The 19,313-nt window shown below is 42.5% G+C and overlaps 1 long non-coding RNA gene across 1 annotated transcript in view; it reads left to right on the top strand.

Moving 5' to 3' along the window:
* The window catches only part of LOC138065973 (uncharacterized), a 182,261-nt gene extending 176,996 nt beyond the window's left edge, over positions 1-5,265 (top strand). Inside the window, exon 6 of the long non-coding RNA XR_011139051.1 lies at positions 5,233-5,265. This is a non-coding gene — a long non-coding RNA (uncharacterized lncRNA). The remainder of the gene's footprint in view (positions 1-5,232) is intronic.
* The last annotated feature ends 14,048 nt before the right edge of the window (positions 5,266-19,313 follow it).

Here is a 19,313-nt window from a genome sequence, read left to right as displayed (position 1 = left end):
AGTCTATTAGAGATGCACTTTATTGCATTTATTTATGCAATAAATACGCTCCCTTCAAGAGCTATGTCAATTACTGGAGTATTCTTCCAGGCAGAGCATAAAGAGGCAACTGTGCCAATTTGCCTGTGCTACTTCTAAAGATATTTTGCTGCAGAAGTTCTCAAAACATTTTTAATGTCTGACTCTAGGACTATCTGAAATATCTTCAGTTTCTTTTAGTTATTAATTTTCCATCAGGAATAATTAACTTCACAATCTCCCCAAGCCTGCGTGCATTTATGTGTGCGTGTCTTTCTTCCTCATACGCCAACATCCCTGATACATAGATAATTTATGAAAACAGAGTAGATGCTTTTTAATAATTAAGTAATAGATAATAGGAGGGGACTTGTTCCAACAATGTACAGTGGCTTTGAAGTAGAACACAACCCTGAAAGGCTAGTGGCTGATAAACTGCGTTTAGAAAAAGAAAACCTGAAGAAAGCTGCTACCCTTACACCATATCATTAAGTAAATTAAAACACTGAAAGGTTTCTTTTATTTCGCAGTGCATGTACTTCATTGCAGTAACATGTGAGCAGTAGTCCTGTGGCAAAAAGCCAGGTGCTTGCCCCAGACTAAATCATGTAGCATCAACATGGCCTATTCTCTCTAAATTACAGGGCAAACAATAACACAGGTAAAATTAGCCCCAGCTGTAATTACACAGCACAAGTGTGTAGAGGATGTAGAATGATAAACGGCAAATGCAGAGAGCGTGTTGTGTCATATCATGTAATCTCTCCTGCTGCAGAGCTGGAAAACAAAGGGAGAGTTGTGCCTTGTTTGTCTAACATGCTCTATATCACAAATTAGAAATCCTTCCTAATTAAGATATTGTTAAATTTCCTTTGTTAACAAATTTTAACAATGTTAATTAGTGATCATTGATGACATTTTAACAATGTTAATTAGTGATCATTGTTCATCTAACAAACAATTAGGGTGATTTGCGCTGTAGCTCTCAGACGCAGAAGTGCATCCCAGAGCCTTCCTGTCTTTTTACCCCCAGGCTTCCTGAGCTAAGGGAGGGCATCTGGGAATGCTAATGCAATATGTAGCCACTCATTTAGCAGAAGCATTGCAGGAAAATCATGTCTGGCTTATGAACGCTTAATAGTTCAAAACAGCTGTAACTTCACAAGGGTGTTCTCATTACACAAGTGCTCAGTGAGGTCATTCAGCAATATAATATAACATAACACAATACAATATGCACATGGACATACATTTATTCACTCTCCGCTATTTCATAAATTTGTATCTAGCTGTGTGGTTGCTAGTGGTTCTGGGAAGCCTAAAGTAATCAGGGCAGTCACATTTTTACTAGGGTGTCAGATATCTAACTCCAGCCGAGTCAGATATCTGACTCCAGCCGATTTCTGGTTGGTATGCTGCTAAAAGGAGTAGCAGCAGCAACGTGTGCTGTGGCCCACATCCTCGCTGCTGCTGTCATTGCAGAAACTGGGACAAAAAGCATCAGAAAAAGAACCACTATGATCTTTACAACACCAGCCTCAGAATTGCAATATCATCTTTATTTGTAAGCAGAAGAAACTTCCCTGAGAAAGAGGCATGTTAGAAACAAGACTTACAAAGGGGCTTGAGAAATCAGCTTGTCAGTTAGACCACAGGAGCGTAGAAATTGGACTGTGTTTCCTGGCTAAGACAAGCAAAGGGCTACGGGATCTGACAGTTGTCAGGCTTGATGCACACTTCCTCTCCACAGTGGTCAAAGCATTATCTCAAGCAAGAGTCAAAAGACCACCTTCTACCCAACAATTTCGGGGAGAGTTGGATTAGACCCTAATTTAATGAAAAAAAAATTAAAAAATTTATAAACAGTTGCACTGAGGAAAACGGACAGGCTGGAGGTTGAGTGGTGGTATAATATTGCTTGAGAAACTTCTTGCAGCTGTGCTACTGCCAGTGGCAGCAACACTGGGGCTATTAGAGACAGGGCCACCGTGCAAGCGGTGGAAGCCAAGGAAGTTAAACAGCCTGAGTGATAAAAGTATCAATGTGTGGTGTACGTCACCATGTTTTCAGCGGACCGCCAGAGTAGTTGTGCAAAGTGAAAGTTCCCTAACACGTATTTTGCTGCTGCGAGGTGTTACCATGCTTACCATAGAGGTTAGCAGGTAGAACAAGAGTCCTATCTTCGTGAGCCTTATCTAGACAAGCAAGGGGAACCCAGCTGCATTACAGTTTCTTCTCTAATTTTGTAATTGCCTGTGGCATGAAAATCCACCTATTCTTCTTTTGTTCATGTTCCTGGTTTGTCCCCATATTATTGTCCATGACATTAACCCTGAATTGTTTGCGTGTTGCTGTACATAAAAATGTTCCTGCAGCAAATAGCAGATGAAACACGAGTGCCAGTACCTAGGCAGCAACTTCTAAATGTTAACTGTGGATTTGGAAAATCATTGCATATGCAAGTCTGACATAACATATGTGTTTTCTGTGTTGTCCAGGTAAGTGGATAGCATTGATATGATTAGATTATAAGGGTGAGCCATTAATCCCTCCTTTTCCTGATTATTATTGACAAAATTGGAGTGTAAACTAACGCTAACCTGCTTAGCTCCAGCTAAGTTCTCATGAATATAAATGTATCAGTCCATCCATCAAATTTACATTTTCAAAATGCCCTTCATTCAAGGACTTCAGGATGCAAGATACAATCAATATCAAAATAAAATAGTCTTACATTGAGAAGAATAATTCATCTTAGAAATTTCATGATCTTTTTGGTGGCACCTTTTACGCTGGAGGTCAGTGGGATACGCCTGAGCTGCGCCTTTCAGCTAGCCACTTGGTCTAGTTATTTTTATGCAAACCTAAATGCTGATGGAAGCCAGGTATCATTCATACTCTCTGTGATAAGGCTCTGGACCTGTTTTTCCTGCAGAGCAGCTCTCTTTTGACTCACCGTTCCCTGGGAATGGCTGTAGGTCTCTTTTGAGTGAAGACTTCCAGTCACTTTAAAACAAGTAGCAGTTTCGTGAGGCCATTAAATAGCTGCCAGGAGCAGGTGTGAAGCTGCTCGCCGCCTTGCTTTCTGCACAGCCTGCATCAAGACTGAAAGCAGACCTTTGGAGAAGAAGGACCACCTGTGTTCAGTTATGACAGTAAGGTGTTCCCAGTTTTCAGATCTGAGAATCTGTCACCGGGAGCCTAAAATCATATTTCAAGGAAGAAATGCATTTATGTGCTGTAGAGCCCATTTATGGGCCCACAGGTTAGAGCAGTAGTATCCAACTTGAAACATCCACTTTTTATGAGGTGGGAGAGGGAACTGATAAATAGCTGCTTATGTTCCTGGGTGCCCTTTTGTCATGGGGCAAGGAAATTCAGTGATAGTTTGTATTATGGATTATGACTGTTAGACATAGATGTGGAAGTTAAAACATATTTTGACTTCCACGGTGACAGATGGAAATGTAAACTGATTCTTACCTTTAAAAAATGCCCAATCTATTTTTTTAAGTTAGATAAATTTGTTCTATTGCTATGACTTTGTTGTGTTTCAGATTCCAAGTGACTGTGATTTCTTTTTCCAGAAAAGAAGTAGGTACCCTAAGGAAAAGTAGAAATGGTTTGTTAAGATTGTGGTGGCACTATGTTAGCTGTAGAGGAGTGGGCTACAATTAAAGATCCATTTGCAGTCAGTAATTTTCTATTAGCATTTGCAAGCAACAGTAAGCAGTTGCATTTCCACTGCCCTGTAGTATTTACAAATTCTTTGAGTCTACACGCTCCGCTACTGAAGTCAATTGTTTCTGGCGTCCTTATGTGTCTTTGAAGCACTATTTTCTGAGTAGGATAGTCCCAAGAGCCACAGCAGAAACATGGGATACCTCAGCAGCAGAGACAGACTAAAAAAATTCCCTTTGCACTCAGAGTAATTAACTTTTTCTCTGCTGGTCAGAAACCATCAGTAAGCATTACCTACACTGCGCCTTCATGATCACTGTCTTGTGTTGTAATACTAAACTAGACTTCTTTTATGTTAGGCAAAGGTAGCCACAAAAGGCAGTAAGCAAAGGCCAAAAAAGGTTTCTCAGTATTGGATCTGCTCCTTTTCTACCTTAAATATCTCACATTCACCTCCTCCCAAAAATCTTTTGGACTGTCTTACAACTGTCCTGAGGTTCAGAGATTCCCAAATCTGGGAGGATGAAGAGGAGAATGAGGGAACAGCCTTTTTTGCCTGGTATGTCTGCCCTACTTAACTGTTTTCATAAAAGAAAGGCTAACATCATCTATGCAGACAGGCAGTTTTCTGGGTTATGTTCAGGGCCAAACACATAGCTGGGAATGAACTCACCAAAGATCCTTGGGCTTCAGCTTTGGGTGTTGACACTTATCATTTCCCCACCTTTGTCTTTCAAACTGGTGCACGCTGCATCCTGCTGAGGAGGCACTCTTGCTTCCTAAGAGACATCCAGAGTCCTTGCAAAGGTTTTGCAACCTTTCTGCTTTTGCAACCAATCTGCAGTGCATAGATGCTACGGGGCTGGTAACACTGGCCAGTCTGCTCTACTAAATACCACTGGTTGCAGGCAGACTGGTAAACTAGCTTACTGGATAAACAGAAACTTCCCTTGATATTTGCAGTTCCACTGTGCATGGTTGTCATGCAATTTCATGCTAATCCTTCATAATGGCCAACTTAACTGAGATTAGCTGTTTCTATTAAAAAACAACAAGTTATTCAGAGAACGAGTTTAAAAAAAAAGAAGAAAAACAACTGTGCTGGCACAAATAACTTGCACATTGCAGCATTTCTTGATAATGCTTATGCTCTTGGTCATTTCCCAGTTGGAGCGTAAATACAGAAAATATAGGAAAAAATGAAGTATTTAGACCCACATCATAGGGAGAAATGCTGATATATGGTCAAAAAATTCCAGCGGATGTGTGCATTTGTTTTCTTAAACAGAGATGGATAAATAGTGAAATGTAAGGAATCTAAATCAGCTATTTTCTATCTGTACAGAGATAGAAAGTCAATTCTTTAATCAGTGGCAAGTCTACCTCACAGCAAAAATCAAAAGGTGCTCTTCTATGTTTTTATATTTAAAGCTAGATACATAAATAAACTGTCTGAAATATAAGAAACCAACTCAAAACACACAGTCTTATTGTCTGCTCTCCCCTGTTCTTTCTTCTCTCTTATCTTTGAAGGCTGCTGCTTCGGAAAACATTAGGAACATTCTTTTTGACTGAAATATTGGTATTTTATATTGCTATGAATTCACGAGCAGGTAATTAGCTTCTAATTCCTCCTGAGTGGCACGCTTCTGTTCTTCTCTCTTCTGCTCTATGTTTCCCATCTCCCATTTTTGTCACCAGTTTTTATCTCTTCTGGCCTTGCTGCTGCATTGTTCACCCCCCTTACCTGTTTGCGTCCCTTCTTCCAGCCTTTCTTTCATGCATGATGCCTCTTCCTTGCCACATCTTCCCCTGTCCTATTCTCAGGCTCCAGCTCTCTTCTTTTCTGTCTTTTGCTCTAGTCATCCTTTTGCTGCTTATTTCCCCTCTTGACTCTTTATTTTCCTTCTTACAGTCAAGTGTATGAGATATATCCAAAGGCCACCTGCCTTATTAGGAAGCTAGGTACTTTAGGAAGCCCCTAGTTAGCTTTATGGTCTGTGGACTGCTTAGCCCCAGACCATAATAGGCTTTACCACATCAGAAAATTAAAAAATAGCATGGAAATGTTCAGGTCATCATATTATTATGCAAAGTGTCATCTAGTGGCTCATCTTATCAAGAAAATTGTCCTGTACCATCATAGTTTTCTTCATTCTTGGTCATTGCCTAGTTTTCAGCCAGGAAGGGTTTTCTTAAATGAGAAAAATAGCCATAATGAGTCTGCGCTCTAAATTATACTCCAGGTATACAATCTCTCAGTCTAATCTTCAAACTTGATTGTCTAAATGATGGCACTCAGTTCTAAATTTTAATTTCCAGATAGGCATTTAGGCACCCAAATACCCATTTTAACCTCCTAAGTGCCAATGTGAGCACTCAAATACAACAGGTAAATGAGCACCCTTGCCCAGGCCAGCCAGTTCAGGCACGTATTCGGTCCTGTTGAGTGCCGTTGCCTTGCAGTTTGCCGCGGGCAACTCTGTATCATTTCATGGGCAGCTATTACTGCTTGCAGGGTGTCCGACGTAACCGCGGAGGAGTGCAGCTGCCTGCCTGGCGCAGCCTTGCCCCAGCCTCCTTGGGCCCCCCAAAGGAAGAGATGGGAAGAGATGGGAAGAGATACTCAGAGCATCGTCCAGCAGCACCATTTGGCAGCACGGTCTCCGTCACTCGAGTCTGACTTAATCTGTTAATCTGTGTCATTTTTACTCAATGTAGCAGCCAGGGAGACCTAACCACCGTGAGGGACTGCTTCTCCACTTAAAGTACCTTCTTAGCTAGTTTAAAAACCTCTCTAGGTGCATCCCAGCTCCTTTTACCTAAACGGAACTAGCCACGCACTTAAATTGAGGCACATTTTAAAATATTTTGGTGAATCTGTGTCACAGAGAAGGGCTCCCTGCTGCTTTAAAAAAAATAATTAAAAAAAGAAATCCCCAGCTCTCAGGCAGTCCTCTGCCGGACCTGGAATTGGACTGCAAAATGGGCCGTTGCTGGCGCAGGTGGGCAGCCAAGGAGCGGGCCGAGCCGTGCTGGGCCGAGCCGGCCCCGGCAGGCGGGAGCTCGCCGCTGCCCTTGGCGAGGCCTGAGCGAGGGGCCCGGCCGCCCCCGAAACCGCCCCAAATGAAGCTGTAAAACATGTCAGTCGCGCGCTCAACAGCAGCGCGGCAAGCCCTTGCCGCAGTGCTCACAATACATGGGGAAATGTGCAGGCGGTTGTGCCTCGCAAGCAATCATATTCTTTGTCTCACAGTTTAATGGAAGCCTCCTCCAAAGCACCCAACGGCTGATTTAAATCACAATAAGGAGCTGACTCCCGCTCACAAAAACAAGGAAATAGACGTTTATGGCTTAAATCTGGTCTGACACCTGACCTTAACTGTGACTGCTCTGCCAGCAAATAGAAACAAAAAGGGGCTCAATTTAAAGCCTGTTCTTGTTAACTCGGGGTGTTAGATATAACTGTGAAATTCCGGCTTTTGTGGGGTTAATTGCATAACTCTTTGCTGTGCTTTAACAAGATGTTGTGTAGCTGAATAGCTGTGATTTCCTTTGTTTCTTTCTGTGGGCCGAAGGTAGTTTAAGAGGGGAAATTAGCCATTTAATTATTATGAGTGCAGGAGAAGTAAAAAGACCATATGGTTTGCTGTTGAAATTAGTCACAAGAAACTTTTTTTTTTTCCTAATAATATGTGATATTTTTAACAAGCAGATGTGAAGCCACAGCGTCTCCCACAAGAGCCTTGCCGTGCTTATCTATTGTAGCCAGTGCTGCACAGGGGTATTTTTAGCACGGAGTGGGGGGGGTCACTGCACGGAGGAAAGAGGTGAAGAAAGACTGACTGGGAGGCAAACTGGAAGCAGGAGGGCAAATGTGGGCAGCGGGGCTGGCGCAGCACGAGCAGCTGGCCTCAGGGCGGTTTGGAGGACTCCAGCTCCTAAGCTAGCGCTGGGAGGGCTGCACACCTGCCTGGACCTCTGCGTCCGAGTTTTCGCTCCCCGTTGCTCGCTGCCCGTTTGTTGTGCATCTGAGCGTTTCCTCCCTGTCCTGGACCGCTGCTCGCCTTCCCAGCAGGCAGCTGTCAAAAGGAGTAGCACCACTCCACCAGCGTGCCTCCTGCCCACCTTCCCAGGTTAGATGCCCTCCTAGGCAGCCCTGGAGCATTTTTATCCTCTTTTGTGGACCCGCTCAGCTCTCCAGGTTAGTCACTAATGCAGCGGGCTAAGGGTGGCACCCCAGGCAGTGTTTCCTCTCCCAAATTATGGCTGAAAAATGGCAGGAGGAACCCCACGGGCACCGAAAGGTGTTGCTCCACGTGGCAAACTGCTATGCGGCAGCTGATGAGCACGAGATAAGGATGTGCTGCTGGGTGAAGTGAAGCCCCCAGCTCCTGCCTTCCTGCAGGGTTGGAGGGCGGTGGGAGCACCTCTCGCAGAGGCAGCACTGCTCCTGCTTCCGAGACCTCCCGGGGGCCATTCGAAATCTTGGTGTGGCATCTTTGGCACCTGCTGCTATATAGTTTGTTAACTCCTGTACTTGATAACACAGATCCCATTGCGTAACTCTGGAAATTTCTTCCCCTTGCATTTTTTTTCTGTTTCTTAGCCGGTTTCTGATGTTGTGGGTTTTTTTCCTCCTTCATCTTAATCTATTTTCCCTCTTATCCTTTTCTTTTGTTTTTAAGGGGATTTTCATAAGTCAAAACAGAGTGAATCCCTAGCCTTTATCCACCAGTTTGTTGCCACCTTTCTAGATGTGAGGTTAGAGGGGCACAGCTTTCCTGTACAAAAGCCCAACTTTACTTTGTATTAACATTTTGCCAAAAGCAGAGAAATCATAAAAGTAGTGAAGACTACGGGGAGTGATTTTTGCTATATAATCTTACAGAAGAAGTGCTTTCTTTAGAACATTTGAATAACAATAACAACACTAGGTTACTTTTGCACTGGCTCCTGGCCAGACCAATAAAGTACCACCCAGCAAGAAATACTCTGTGTTCACTGCTAACCCAGGCAATCCTTTTGAAGTTGGTAGTTTTGCAAAAGGGTAAGCTAGGGCAGAATTTGAGCCCTTTGGGAAATTTCGAACAAAGTGTTCAATCATTACATTGCTCATGCTGGAGTGCAGGAGCTCGGATAGGCTGGCGTTTACTGTATGCAAAAACATGTTATGCTCCTTTTTACATCCCTTTTACACCAGACAGCTGAAACACTGTGCTGAATTGTGGGCAACCTTCCTGAAAAGCACTCCTTTTTCAAATGGGAACTTCAGGGATTTACCGCTGCTCTGATGTTTAGTTTGGATCGTCTTTGCTCCATTTGTATTTTCCAGCATCGCATCTGTCCTTTGGCACCCAAGCGTTTCAGATGCTCCTGTAGTACAAATAATAATGATATCTGTTTTTTTCTATTCCATAAGCTTTCGGAATTGTTCAAGTCACCTTATCAAGACAGCTAAATAAGGTCTTCCTGTTCAAAATCACCCAACTGAATGGCCTACGATATGTGTTCCTTCCGTTCCTTTTTTTTCCTTCCTTCCTTCTTCTCTGTTTCTTTGCACCAGTTCTAATTGTTTGACGCTCAAATGATAAATGAGTTTCAAATAATTAGAAGTGGTATAAAGAACGCTGGCAGGGAGATTTATGCCAGCAGAGCCTTCTGAACAAAGAGCCTTCTGTGGGTCTCATTTTTCCTGGGGACTTTGAAGCCCTTTTCTGCTGTCTCCACCTTCAAAGAGCTATATCATTTTTAACCCACATAATTTTATTCCACTTTTTCCTACCTGGACAATGTCACAGGCCCTTATTAAGGAACAGACCAAATGTCAAAGTTTTGTTGTAAATCAGCGGGAAGCCTGTAACAAGTAGGGGTGAGAGGGCTCAAGGGAGGCCATATACAAGGACCCAAGTCAGATGTGCTGCCAGTTTGTTAGAAAGGAGTGCTGTAACAGATAAACCAACTCCAACTTTCTTTAGGACAACTTAGTAACAATAACAACATTAGATTACTTTTGTGTTGGCCCCTGGCCAGAGCGGTTCTGTCATCTGGAAATAAAGCTTAACCTGCCTGACTTCTGCAAATGTTAAGAAGGGTTCTTGTCTGCTGCTAAATTGCTTGTGAAAAAGTATGAAATTTTTAAGTCAGATAAAAAAATAAACATGTGTCCAAGACAAGGACGTGCTGAGAAAGCACTTCTGAGAGAGAATGTGTTATTAACAATCCTCTTTCCTTTCTCTTTTTTCCCTGGCAACTTCACGTAAACTATGTAAGGAGCCTGACTTGCCCTTTCATAAAATAGCATGACTGAAACCGCTGCTTCTTCCCTGTGAGGCTGATGTGGGGCTTAATATTCTAGCTGTGAAGCACTTCTGCTGAATCAGGTTTGATAGCAATGTTTTGCCTGCTAGTATCTAACAAGTATTGAAAGACCAATTGCAAAGCAAAGCTGAAGTGAAACCTGTTTTTTTCCACTCAGGACAGGTCCCTCAGCTGTGCGCATGTGTTCTTCTGTGGACATGAGAGGGGAGAGAGAGTCAAGGAGGAGTAGGGGATTAAGGAGGGGATTGGTGCAGGCTTTTGAAAACTTCCTTTTACCCTGGGGAAGCCTCATGGGCTTTCCAATTCCATTATTTGTGGTGATGGTGAAAACATAAACAAGAGAAGCTGCATTACAGATGTCTATGAAAAACTAAGGTGAAAGACAACGACTGATGTTTAGGGGAACGCCTAATGTGAATACCAATACCTTGGCTGAGCAGAAAGGAGGACGGCTTCAGCTTCTTGCATAAACAGAACGGGTAGGAAGTGTGGCCTGCGATCATATTGAGCCTCTTCCTTAAAGTTTTATATTGCTTTTCCATCCTGTTCCTTGTTTCGGTTCTTAGGCTGTGGGCTCTCTGGCATATGAACCAGGTCTTTTAAAGTCTTTTGTAGATCTACTAGCACAGTGCTGCTTTGCTGCAACATAGGAGAACCGACTGCTACAGGAGTAGGTATCAGTGGCTATCAGTAATTTCACAGAGTAGAAAAAAAGTCTTAAAGTAAAACAGTTTATTTTCTACTGGACTTTTCTACTGTGACTTGTGTTGCTTTGCCAGCTGGACTAAGGACTAAGAGTGGTGAGTTAGTAAGGGAGATGCATCCTTATTATCTCCTTTGCTGGGACATAACCACAAACTCCCTTTGAGTTCTCTCAAAATACTATGTTTATGCAGCTTAACCCAGGAACACAAACAGAGTTTTTCCTCTCACTTTTCAGCCAGGGAGAATGAGCAACCACAAATAATACAGTGACAGAGCATTTGTGAACGTTGACTGAGACACATGGGCACTATGTACACTAATTTCAATCACAGTAAAACAATTGTCGTGAAGACAAGCATCGACATCGACTCTTGACTGACATCATCACTTTAAATCCTTTGTTAGAGCTGGGGAGCTATGCGTCCAAGAAGCCAGTTGAACAGGAGGAGGATAAACCCATATGTTTAGGCATATCAACTTTAAAAGCCTATTGCTTTGGCATACACAAATATATAATCTGGAGAGAATATAAGACAAGACTATAAATTCAGAATATATGGAGTATTTCTTCTATTTCTTCCTAACCAGTGCAAGAAAGCCAATGAGCACAAAAGCACAAAGAGGAAACTTCTTTTAAAAATAGATCTATTAAAGAGTACAGGGAGAAAAAAAGACTGAATTAAAAAAAGTAAAGAAAGTGAAACAAGATAAGGGGCATATGACTAGCCTCTGGATCTACTGAAGGGAATAATTTATTTCATATTAGGAAAGGAAAGAAGCAGCCTGGCAAACTACGCATACCCAGGGCACAGAGGAGATAGCTGTGTTGAAGGCAGAGGAGAAAGGGGTACAAAAAGCGGCGGGGGGAAGTGTATCTCAGCAGGACAACGTATTTAATGCCACACCGGTAAGACCAAAGCCTTGTGAACGTGGTCCTCCGCAAAATTATCTCATACGTAGCATGGATGAACTACATGTCCCAGTAAAGGACTGAGTTGCATATGCTCTGCTGCATGAATCAGATATCTATGCTGTGCTTACCTGTTCAGCCATTGCATGTTACAGGTGATAAAGTTCAAGGAAAGATCAATTGATGGCACATCGGCTTGTAATTGGTGTTAGCTAAACCCCTTACCGAGCCTGGCTCCCTAACTCCAAACCCTTTGCAAGGCTGACAGCCTTTCAGTTATCTTGAGTTGTACCCAGAAGATCTCTAAAGGCTTCATGTCTGGCAGACACTACTAACAAGACATCACTGAGTTGGTATTTCCATAGGCTTTCTGCTACTGGCTGATGTGCAAACACAAGACCACCCTGGCAAGGTGTGATATGAAAAATAGGAGGATACTGAGTAAATTTTGTTAGCAGAGCAGTAGAGAAATATTTAGCTCAAAAGTTCTTGTAATCTTGGCCAAATGCACTTACAACATCTACCTCATTGGTGGTCCACAGACTAAATTCGTCCTGGGGGCCAAAACATGAAATATTTGGGAATTCTGGCAGGTTCCATACAACCCTTCATGCTTCTTGTTTGTCTCACTGTTTCTTTGCATAATAAATATGAAGGGGTGAAATAAACACAGCAATGTTTTAAAACAATAGAGCAGTTTGAATTGATACATTACTGACCCCCCAATTAGATTTTTCAGCAATGAGACAGAACCATTGCTTTAAGCGTAACGGTGCTTTGTAGACTGGTTGTTTGTCCAAGAGCTCTCTCTGTCTGTCCTTGTCACGTCAATTGGCAAGGAGCAGAAATACTTCCTCAGACTTATTTCCTGCCCAAGACTTTTTCTTTGAGCTCAAAGTACCATTTCTCTTTCCTACGCAGCACACAGAGGGTGCCCGCAGCCAAGAGATCTATTGCAAACTCAAGCTGCTGCAAACATTTACTAGCAATTTGAGATAGAGTTTCCATAATATTTTCCAAGTTAATGGAGATTGATCGGCTTTTAACTATTGGTAGAGCAGTGTCAAAAATGCTCAACTCGTCTGTAGATGTGTATAAGACACCCACAAACCTGCACACATAATAGTCAAGGTGCCAGTAGACAGCACTCAGGAATACGTAACGGAGCTCTAGGTACTTGCAGGACAACCACAGGCTGTCACTGGGACCAGCAAATGGTGTCTTTTCTGCAGATCCTTCTGTCCTCAACACACGTTCACAGGCTTTGCATTCAACAGGGATAGGTCTATTGCTGTTTAAGTCACTGTCAGAGGGGCAAAGCTCTTCTTCTCTCTTTGACGTCCAAGTGCTTGGCTTGCCAGTAGTGGGGGAATCCAGTGTCTTTGATTTCAATTAATTTTCTTTTGTTGAAAGGGAGTTTCAGTACTTAGTTTGGAGTCCTGTACACAAAACAATACAGTACAATTTTAATGTGAGTCTACTAAGCCAAATTCTGTTCAGGCTTTAGGACTACGTGGTCCCTCTGGCTTTGATGAGCTTGTGCACTGCATAAATCTGCATGAAATGTCTCTGTCTATCTGCTGTGTTCACAAGCCAAGTGATGCATTCTGCGTTGAGGGAGAGAGTCAACAACCTGCATATATATCCAGGGATTTAGCTAAGCACATTGCCACATAGAAATGCTAAAGCTTACAGACCCAGAGTAGGTTCTAAATGCACAATTAGTAGCCATTGCTTGCCGGATCTTCCTCTGCAAGGAAATAAAATTTTTTTCCAAAATTGCAAATGAATTATTAATACCCTACCAAAAATTAGTATTATCCTCAAAGTGATCTAAAGTAGACTCTGATCCTGCAAACAGCTGTATCTTCATGTAAAGCAGGTTGCAGGTTCAGGACATTCCTTGCTGGGCCGGATAATCATTAGCTTTTCAACAGTATCAGGAGAATCTTTTCTTCTGCTCCCTTTTGCACACTGTAGGACACTCAGATGCTCATTAACATACATGTCCCTTCCAATTTCACTCTCATTTGCACTATGTTAACAGCTACTTTTTCATCTTTGCTCAGACAAACGATGGCCTTTGTAACCAGGAATAAAATTAGTTACAAGTGGAAACCTGTTTTAATGAGGCCAAATTGTTATTTAACTCCAAATGTGTACAATATTTTTTCTCTAAATCTCTTTTAATTCTTCCCCGATATTAATTATATCTTGTCATATACAGGCCTCTGAAATGCTTGCTCCTCCAGCAGAGTTCAAAATAGACCCTTTTGCCAGTATACCGTATTAATAAGGAAAAAAAAGCTCCTTCTGTCTAATTTTTCTCTGAAACTTCTGATTAAAATATATGAGATCACTGGGATTTATATAGGCAAATTTGGCAGCTCTTTCATATTTACTGAAACTGTGATATAAATCAAAACTGAGACTCTCTCCAAGAATGAGTTATTTGTTATCAGAGTAAGTATGTGTTAGTGACTCGCACATGAATAAGGTATTCTGTTATAGCTGTGTATTAGAGAGTTTTCTTGGCTTCCATTTCTTACTCTGCCACTGCCTCACTTCATAACCTTAGGGAAGTCTCTGTGTTGTGATTAATTCAAATGATATGTGTATATGTATATGTGTGTGTGTGTGTGTACACATACATATACATACACACACACACACACGCGCGTATTTGTTAGTTCTGCTAACAGAACATTTCAACACCTTGCCAAAGGAGAAACGAAAATGACATAGAGACTACGCTTGTTAGTGTAACCTCTTTTATTTCAGCTGTATGCATAAGCCTTTGGACTGAGACACTCCAGCAACACCCAGGCAGATACAGAGTTCCCATCCATGGATCAACCCTAGTTCTTAGATGAAGGTAGACCAGAAACTGCAACAATCCATCATGACGCCCCCTCCTGCCCACCCTCTAAAATTACTGCTTCACAATAATAACGTGAGGGTATTGTTTTTTCATTAGCTGAGCAGTTCTTGCCCAGCTAGAGAAAGAATTTGGAAAGCTATGTGTTACAGTGCCATCTGGTGATTCCCCTGTACAAATGGGTAAAGCTCTCTCATCAGGCACACTAAGAGCATTATTATAGTGCTGCATTACTTAGCATACTTTCTTAGGCATCCTGTCATGCGTAATTTTTTTTTAAACTCTTTAGCATTTTAATGTGTTGGAAACTTCAACAAACAGCAATCAAAACATTTTCTAAATGTGCTCTTAATCAAGTTTATCACTAGCAGTTTGATTTTTTAAGAAATGGAAAGCCTAGCAGTAGTAAATGAAGTGTTTCCTAATCATTCATAATTCATTAAGAGCCTGATTGTGCTGGTGCAGCAGCCCTGGACAAAGGCATATTCTCTTCTCAGTACCCAGAAAGGAAAATTGGTGTGCTTTTAGCATCCGATAACTCTCAGCATTTACATGGTACCTGGCTTGTTCAAGGTGGAAAGCAAACATTATCAGTTCCCCCTAACATTAGCTGCCACTCCTCCATCAGTTAAGGAAGCCTGATCCCCGTATTACTTATGGCTAAATGAGTCATAGGTGCTTAAGATGAGTCTTGAGCAGAGCCGGGGTTTGAGCTGTAGATGCCCATTTCTTTATCCCTGCTGCCCAAGGGCAGGACGTGTTGACTCTGTCCCTTGGGGTGTGCTTGGTGGTGGCATAAAAAGGTGGTGTGCTTTGGGACTTGGCATGCCTCCGTCATTGGCTTTTCTGGTCACTTTACCTATTTCCCCATGTCTGAAATAGGAAGAAAGATATTTACTTCTATAGTAAGAGCTACGTCTCTTTATGTATGGTTTTGTTTAATAGACAGTTAAGAATTTCCCTGGCCTGGAGGTCTTCTGAAGCACTTGAGATTCTGGTCCTATGTGCGGCATATTCCTCATCCAAATACTGAGTAGCTAGTAGTAAAATTTAGCACTAAATGACCTTCTGAAGCTTCAGACCATTTTCTGAGATGGGGACGTAACTACAGTCAAAGGACCATTCCTTCCACTTTTAAATAGATTGAAACAAAAAATCCTATTGCAGGGAGAACAGTTTTCTCTCTTAAAAAAACACATGTACACACACACATTCTGTCTTTTATTAATTCAGATAGAAGTGTGTAAAATTCCAAATGTTGGGTTTAATTAATTATTTAAAAGCAGTAAAAATTCCTCATTTCCCTTCCAACTTTGGCTAATCTACAGGGAAAGGAGGCCATTTTTCCCCCTCTGTTGCTAATCACAGAGGACTGAGGTTCCCCCTTCTGCTCAGGTGTTAGCCTTTTCCTCCTATGAAAAACATCTGCTCTGTTAGTCCTAAATCTGTGCAGCACCAGCTTGCTTTCCTGGCATTCACCTCAGATCTAGCCACCAGTCCAAGTGTGGACTTCAGGCAAGAGGTGTTTCCCTAAATTCTTCAGAAAAGTCAGTCTTACAGGGTCTCCAGGTGAGGGTTTCACAGCTCTCAGTGACAATTCCTACTATTCCAAGGAAATAGCATATATTTGAAAATACATATTTAAAGAATTCATATAGTTGTGATCACCGAAGGGCATTTTTGGAAACACTTTCCCAAAAGGTAATAAAAATATATGATATATATGCTTCAAAAAGCGAGGAAAGCAGTCAGAAGCAAAGAAGGTGTGATATCTGCAGACAGAGCCAATTCAGAGAAGAGTTTGCAGTTTGATTGGCCAAGTTAAACAAGATACAATTAGGGCTAGCTTGGTCCCCTGGGTTTCATAAACTCTTACTTGGAAGTTTAGGGGGAGATGGTGGGGAAGCAGTTGCTTTAATTGTATCTTGTTTAACTTGGCCAATTTCATCACATATACTTCTCTGACTTGGCTTTTTTGGTAGATGTCACACCTTTAAACAGCTGACTAGCCTTTCTTTTTTCCTAATGTAACTTTTTCTGTATGTTAACTGTTCTGAATCAGATAGAAACTGTATTTGTATAGGGAAAAGAGTTTCAGTTTATTACATAAGCAGATATGAATAATATTTTTAATATAATGGGTCAGGTTCTCAGTCCCTTAAATTTTGGAGCTCAAAATGCTGCTATGCCAGTCTGTACCAGTGACGCGCCTACTGCTTTGAGAAGGTGAGGACTCCTATTTGCATACCTTCGCTCTACCCAGGGGCTGTACTCACTATCCGTACCTTCTAGGCTACTGGCTACAAAAGTCAACCAGTAACTGAACTTACTGATACATTCACTTTTCCAACAGAAGGTGACTGTGGCAAACCTTATAAGTGGTAGAATGTGATAGCTATGGGCTTTCTGTATGTGCCTATTTGTTTGACGAGGGTCATACAGTTAACATTTAACTAGTAGATTTGGGTGTCAAAATCCAAAAATGTTTAGACCAGTCCTCTGAATAAACTTTGGCTGATCTGCTGCAGTGTGAGTTTCCCTGTGTGCCTGCCCTCCTGTAGGCAACTGGCTACCCAGAGGTACTAGGTCTTCCATGATGCTCTTCACAGACAGGTTTCCACAACGAAACCAGCATCTCTACCAACTGTCTCTACCCTACCTGCAGCACCTGTACGTGTTATGGGAGATGTGATTGGAACAGGAAGCTTAAGTTGTAGGGGAAAATGGAAGCACAAGACTTATGACTTACCCCTTCCTAGGGCATCTTCACCACTGGAAGCCAGAGAAATGTTTGTCAGGGAAGACCTGAGTACAGTTGATTCTGCCTTGGGGCAGTGAGCTGGACTAGGATCTCTGGAGCTCTGTCCCATCTGCCTCTTGTCGGAGTTCAGAGGATGAAAGCAGCCCAGAATGACTCACTTCTGGTAGAGTTAGTTTTCTCCCAGCTGAGCCCCCTAAACCAGCTTGCCACAAGGTCAAATGAAAGAAGTGCCATCAGCCTGCAGAACATGAGCAGTGGGAGGACGAAGAGGGGGATGCAACCGCCCCTTCCCATAGCGACCTCTGCGAGATTGAGAAGGCTGTAACATCAAGCTGCTCCGCAGAATAGGGCACTTCATTAAGTCTATTAGATAAATTGGGCCCCGAGCATTTGGCAGAATCCGCACACAAAGGTCTTGATCCTTCAGGGCATAAACTAAGGCTCAGTTTTCCTCCCAGCTTCACTAAATGCCCATCCATTTATTCCTGACTGTGACACAAGCTGTAGGGGAGAGGTAGTCGGGGATTGAAGAAAGTAGCATGTTTGTTCTCATCTCAAGAGTGGCTTTTTTGTAGCATGCAGCATGTCAGTCATGTGAGCCAAATAGCCAAAGGTAAGAGAATTTACAAGCACAAGTGATGGAACTGCATTTATAAAAACAGAATGTCTCTGGATTTTTCATTTTCTCTTCTTTTTTCCCTGGGGGGGAAAAAAAAGAGTGGGAGGAATTTAAATATAAAGCCATAGAGATTGTGAAATTTAGCATTCAAAAATGTTCCAAAAGTCAAGATTTCTCCTGCAATGGTAAATTGGCTATGTGATGTACAGGGAATATTTTCTATTATTTCTTTGGGTTTTGATAGACAGATGCAGGTTTTGGTAGATTTTTCATTATTAACAATCTTAGTAGAGGGATGTGTGTGGGTAGATGTGTAGCAATGACAGTGAAAGGCCAATACCCCTATAACATGCGTCTGTAACGCACATCTTTCCAACGAGTCTCAGAGTAAAATAGGGTTTAAGGTAATTCTTCTGTGTGCGTCTATAAAATTTAACGTAGTATTTTTATATTCTACTTTGTGAGCGGCGCAATGGGTGGCAGGCAGCATTTGCATTGGACGTAGAGCTGCGGCTCCCGGCTCCTTCTGTCATTTCTCTTGTCAGGGGCAAACTTTGGCACCGCGACTCAGAAACGACAAAAAAAGCACCCGGCTGAAAGCTCCCACTCCGGGGCTGAGCAAAGGGGGAGAAAAGAGTGCTTTGAGCTGCCTAGTGGTGTTTCTTAGCATTTTTTGTGTTCTTCTGGTTTACTGTAGCATGAAGTGGGACTAAGGCCGATGGGACGCGAAAGCGTCGGAGGGGCGCGGGGGCCGTGGAGGCGTGGGTCCCGTGCCCTCACTGCCTGATGTGGAAGGGCCCTCGTCTTGCACATCGGAGATCAATTTGATTAATATAACTTATCTCATCGGCTAATCTCTCCGTTTCTGCCAAGCTATCCATCTGCCTCATGGTATCGATCCTAACGGTTTTGTAATTGTATTTATAAAATGCCCTTTCACCTGACCGGGAACGGGAGTTTTTGTGTCAAGTCAAATGGGGGTGAGGGTGGAAATCCCATGCTCGGCTGCTGATGATGGCAAAGCCTCCTTGCACCACCACAAACTCCCCAGGCCTCTCTTTTGTCCTTTGCAAGCTCCTGGTGCAGCTGCTCCTTCGTCTGGGACACGGAGGAAAAGAGATCAGCTCGCATGCAGCAGCATGCGCTAGCCGGCGGAGAACTGCTGGGTGCAAAGCGGCTCACTGAAAACGGAGCAGTGTTCGTCTCTGGCTGAAAATGGAGCAGTGTCCACCTGCAGCCTGCTGCAAGATAATTTGCTCCGAACCAAAAGACATCTGTTTTCAAGATGGAAAGGAAAAGGAAAGGAAGGAAGAAAGGAGAAGATTTTTTGTCTCCACACAAAGTCAAATGAATCCAGAGATGAACAATGGCAACTTCCAAGTACAAGCAAACCATTAGAGATGTTCATGAACATCCTCTT

The sequence above is a fragment of the Struthio camelus genome, chromosome 2, assembly GCF_040807025.1.
Source record: "Struthio camelus isolate bStrCam1 chromosome 2, bStrCam1.hap1, whole genome shotgun sequence".
Lineage (NCBI taxonomy): Eukaryota > Metazoa > Chordata > Aves > Struthioniformes > Struthionidae > Struthio > Struthio camelus.
Note: the sequence above shows the minus strand (reverse complement) of the source record. Positions and strands in the feature narration are given on the sequence as shown.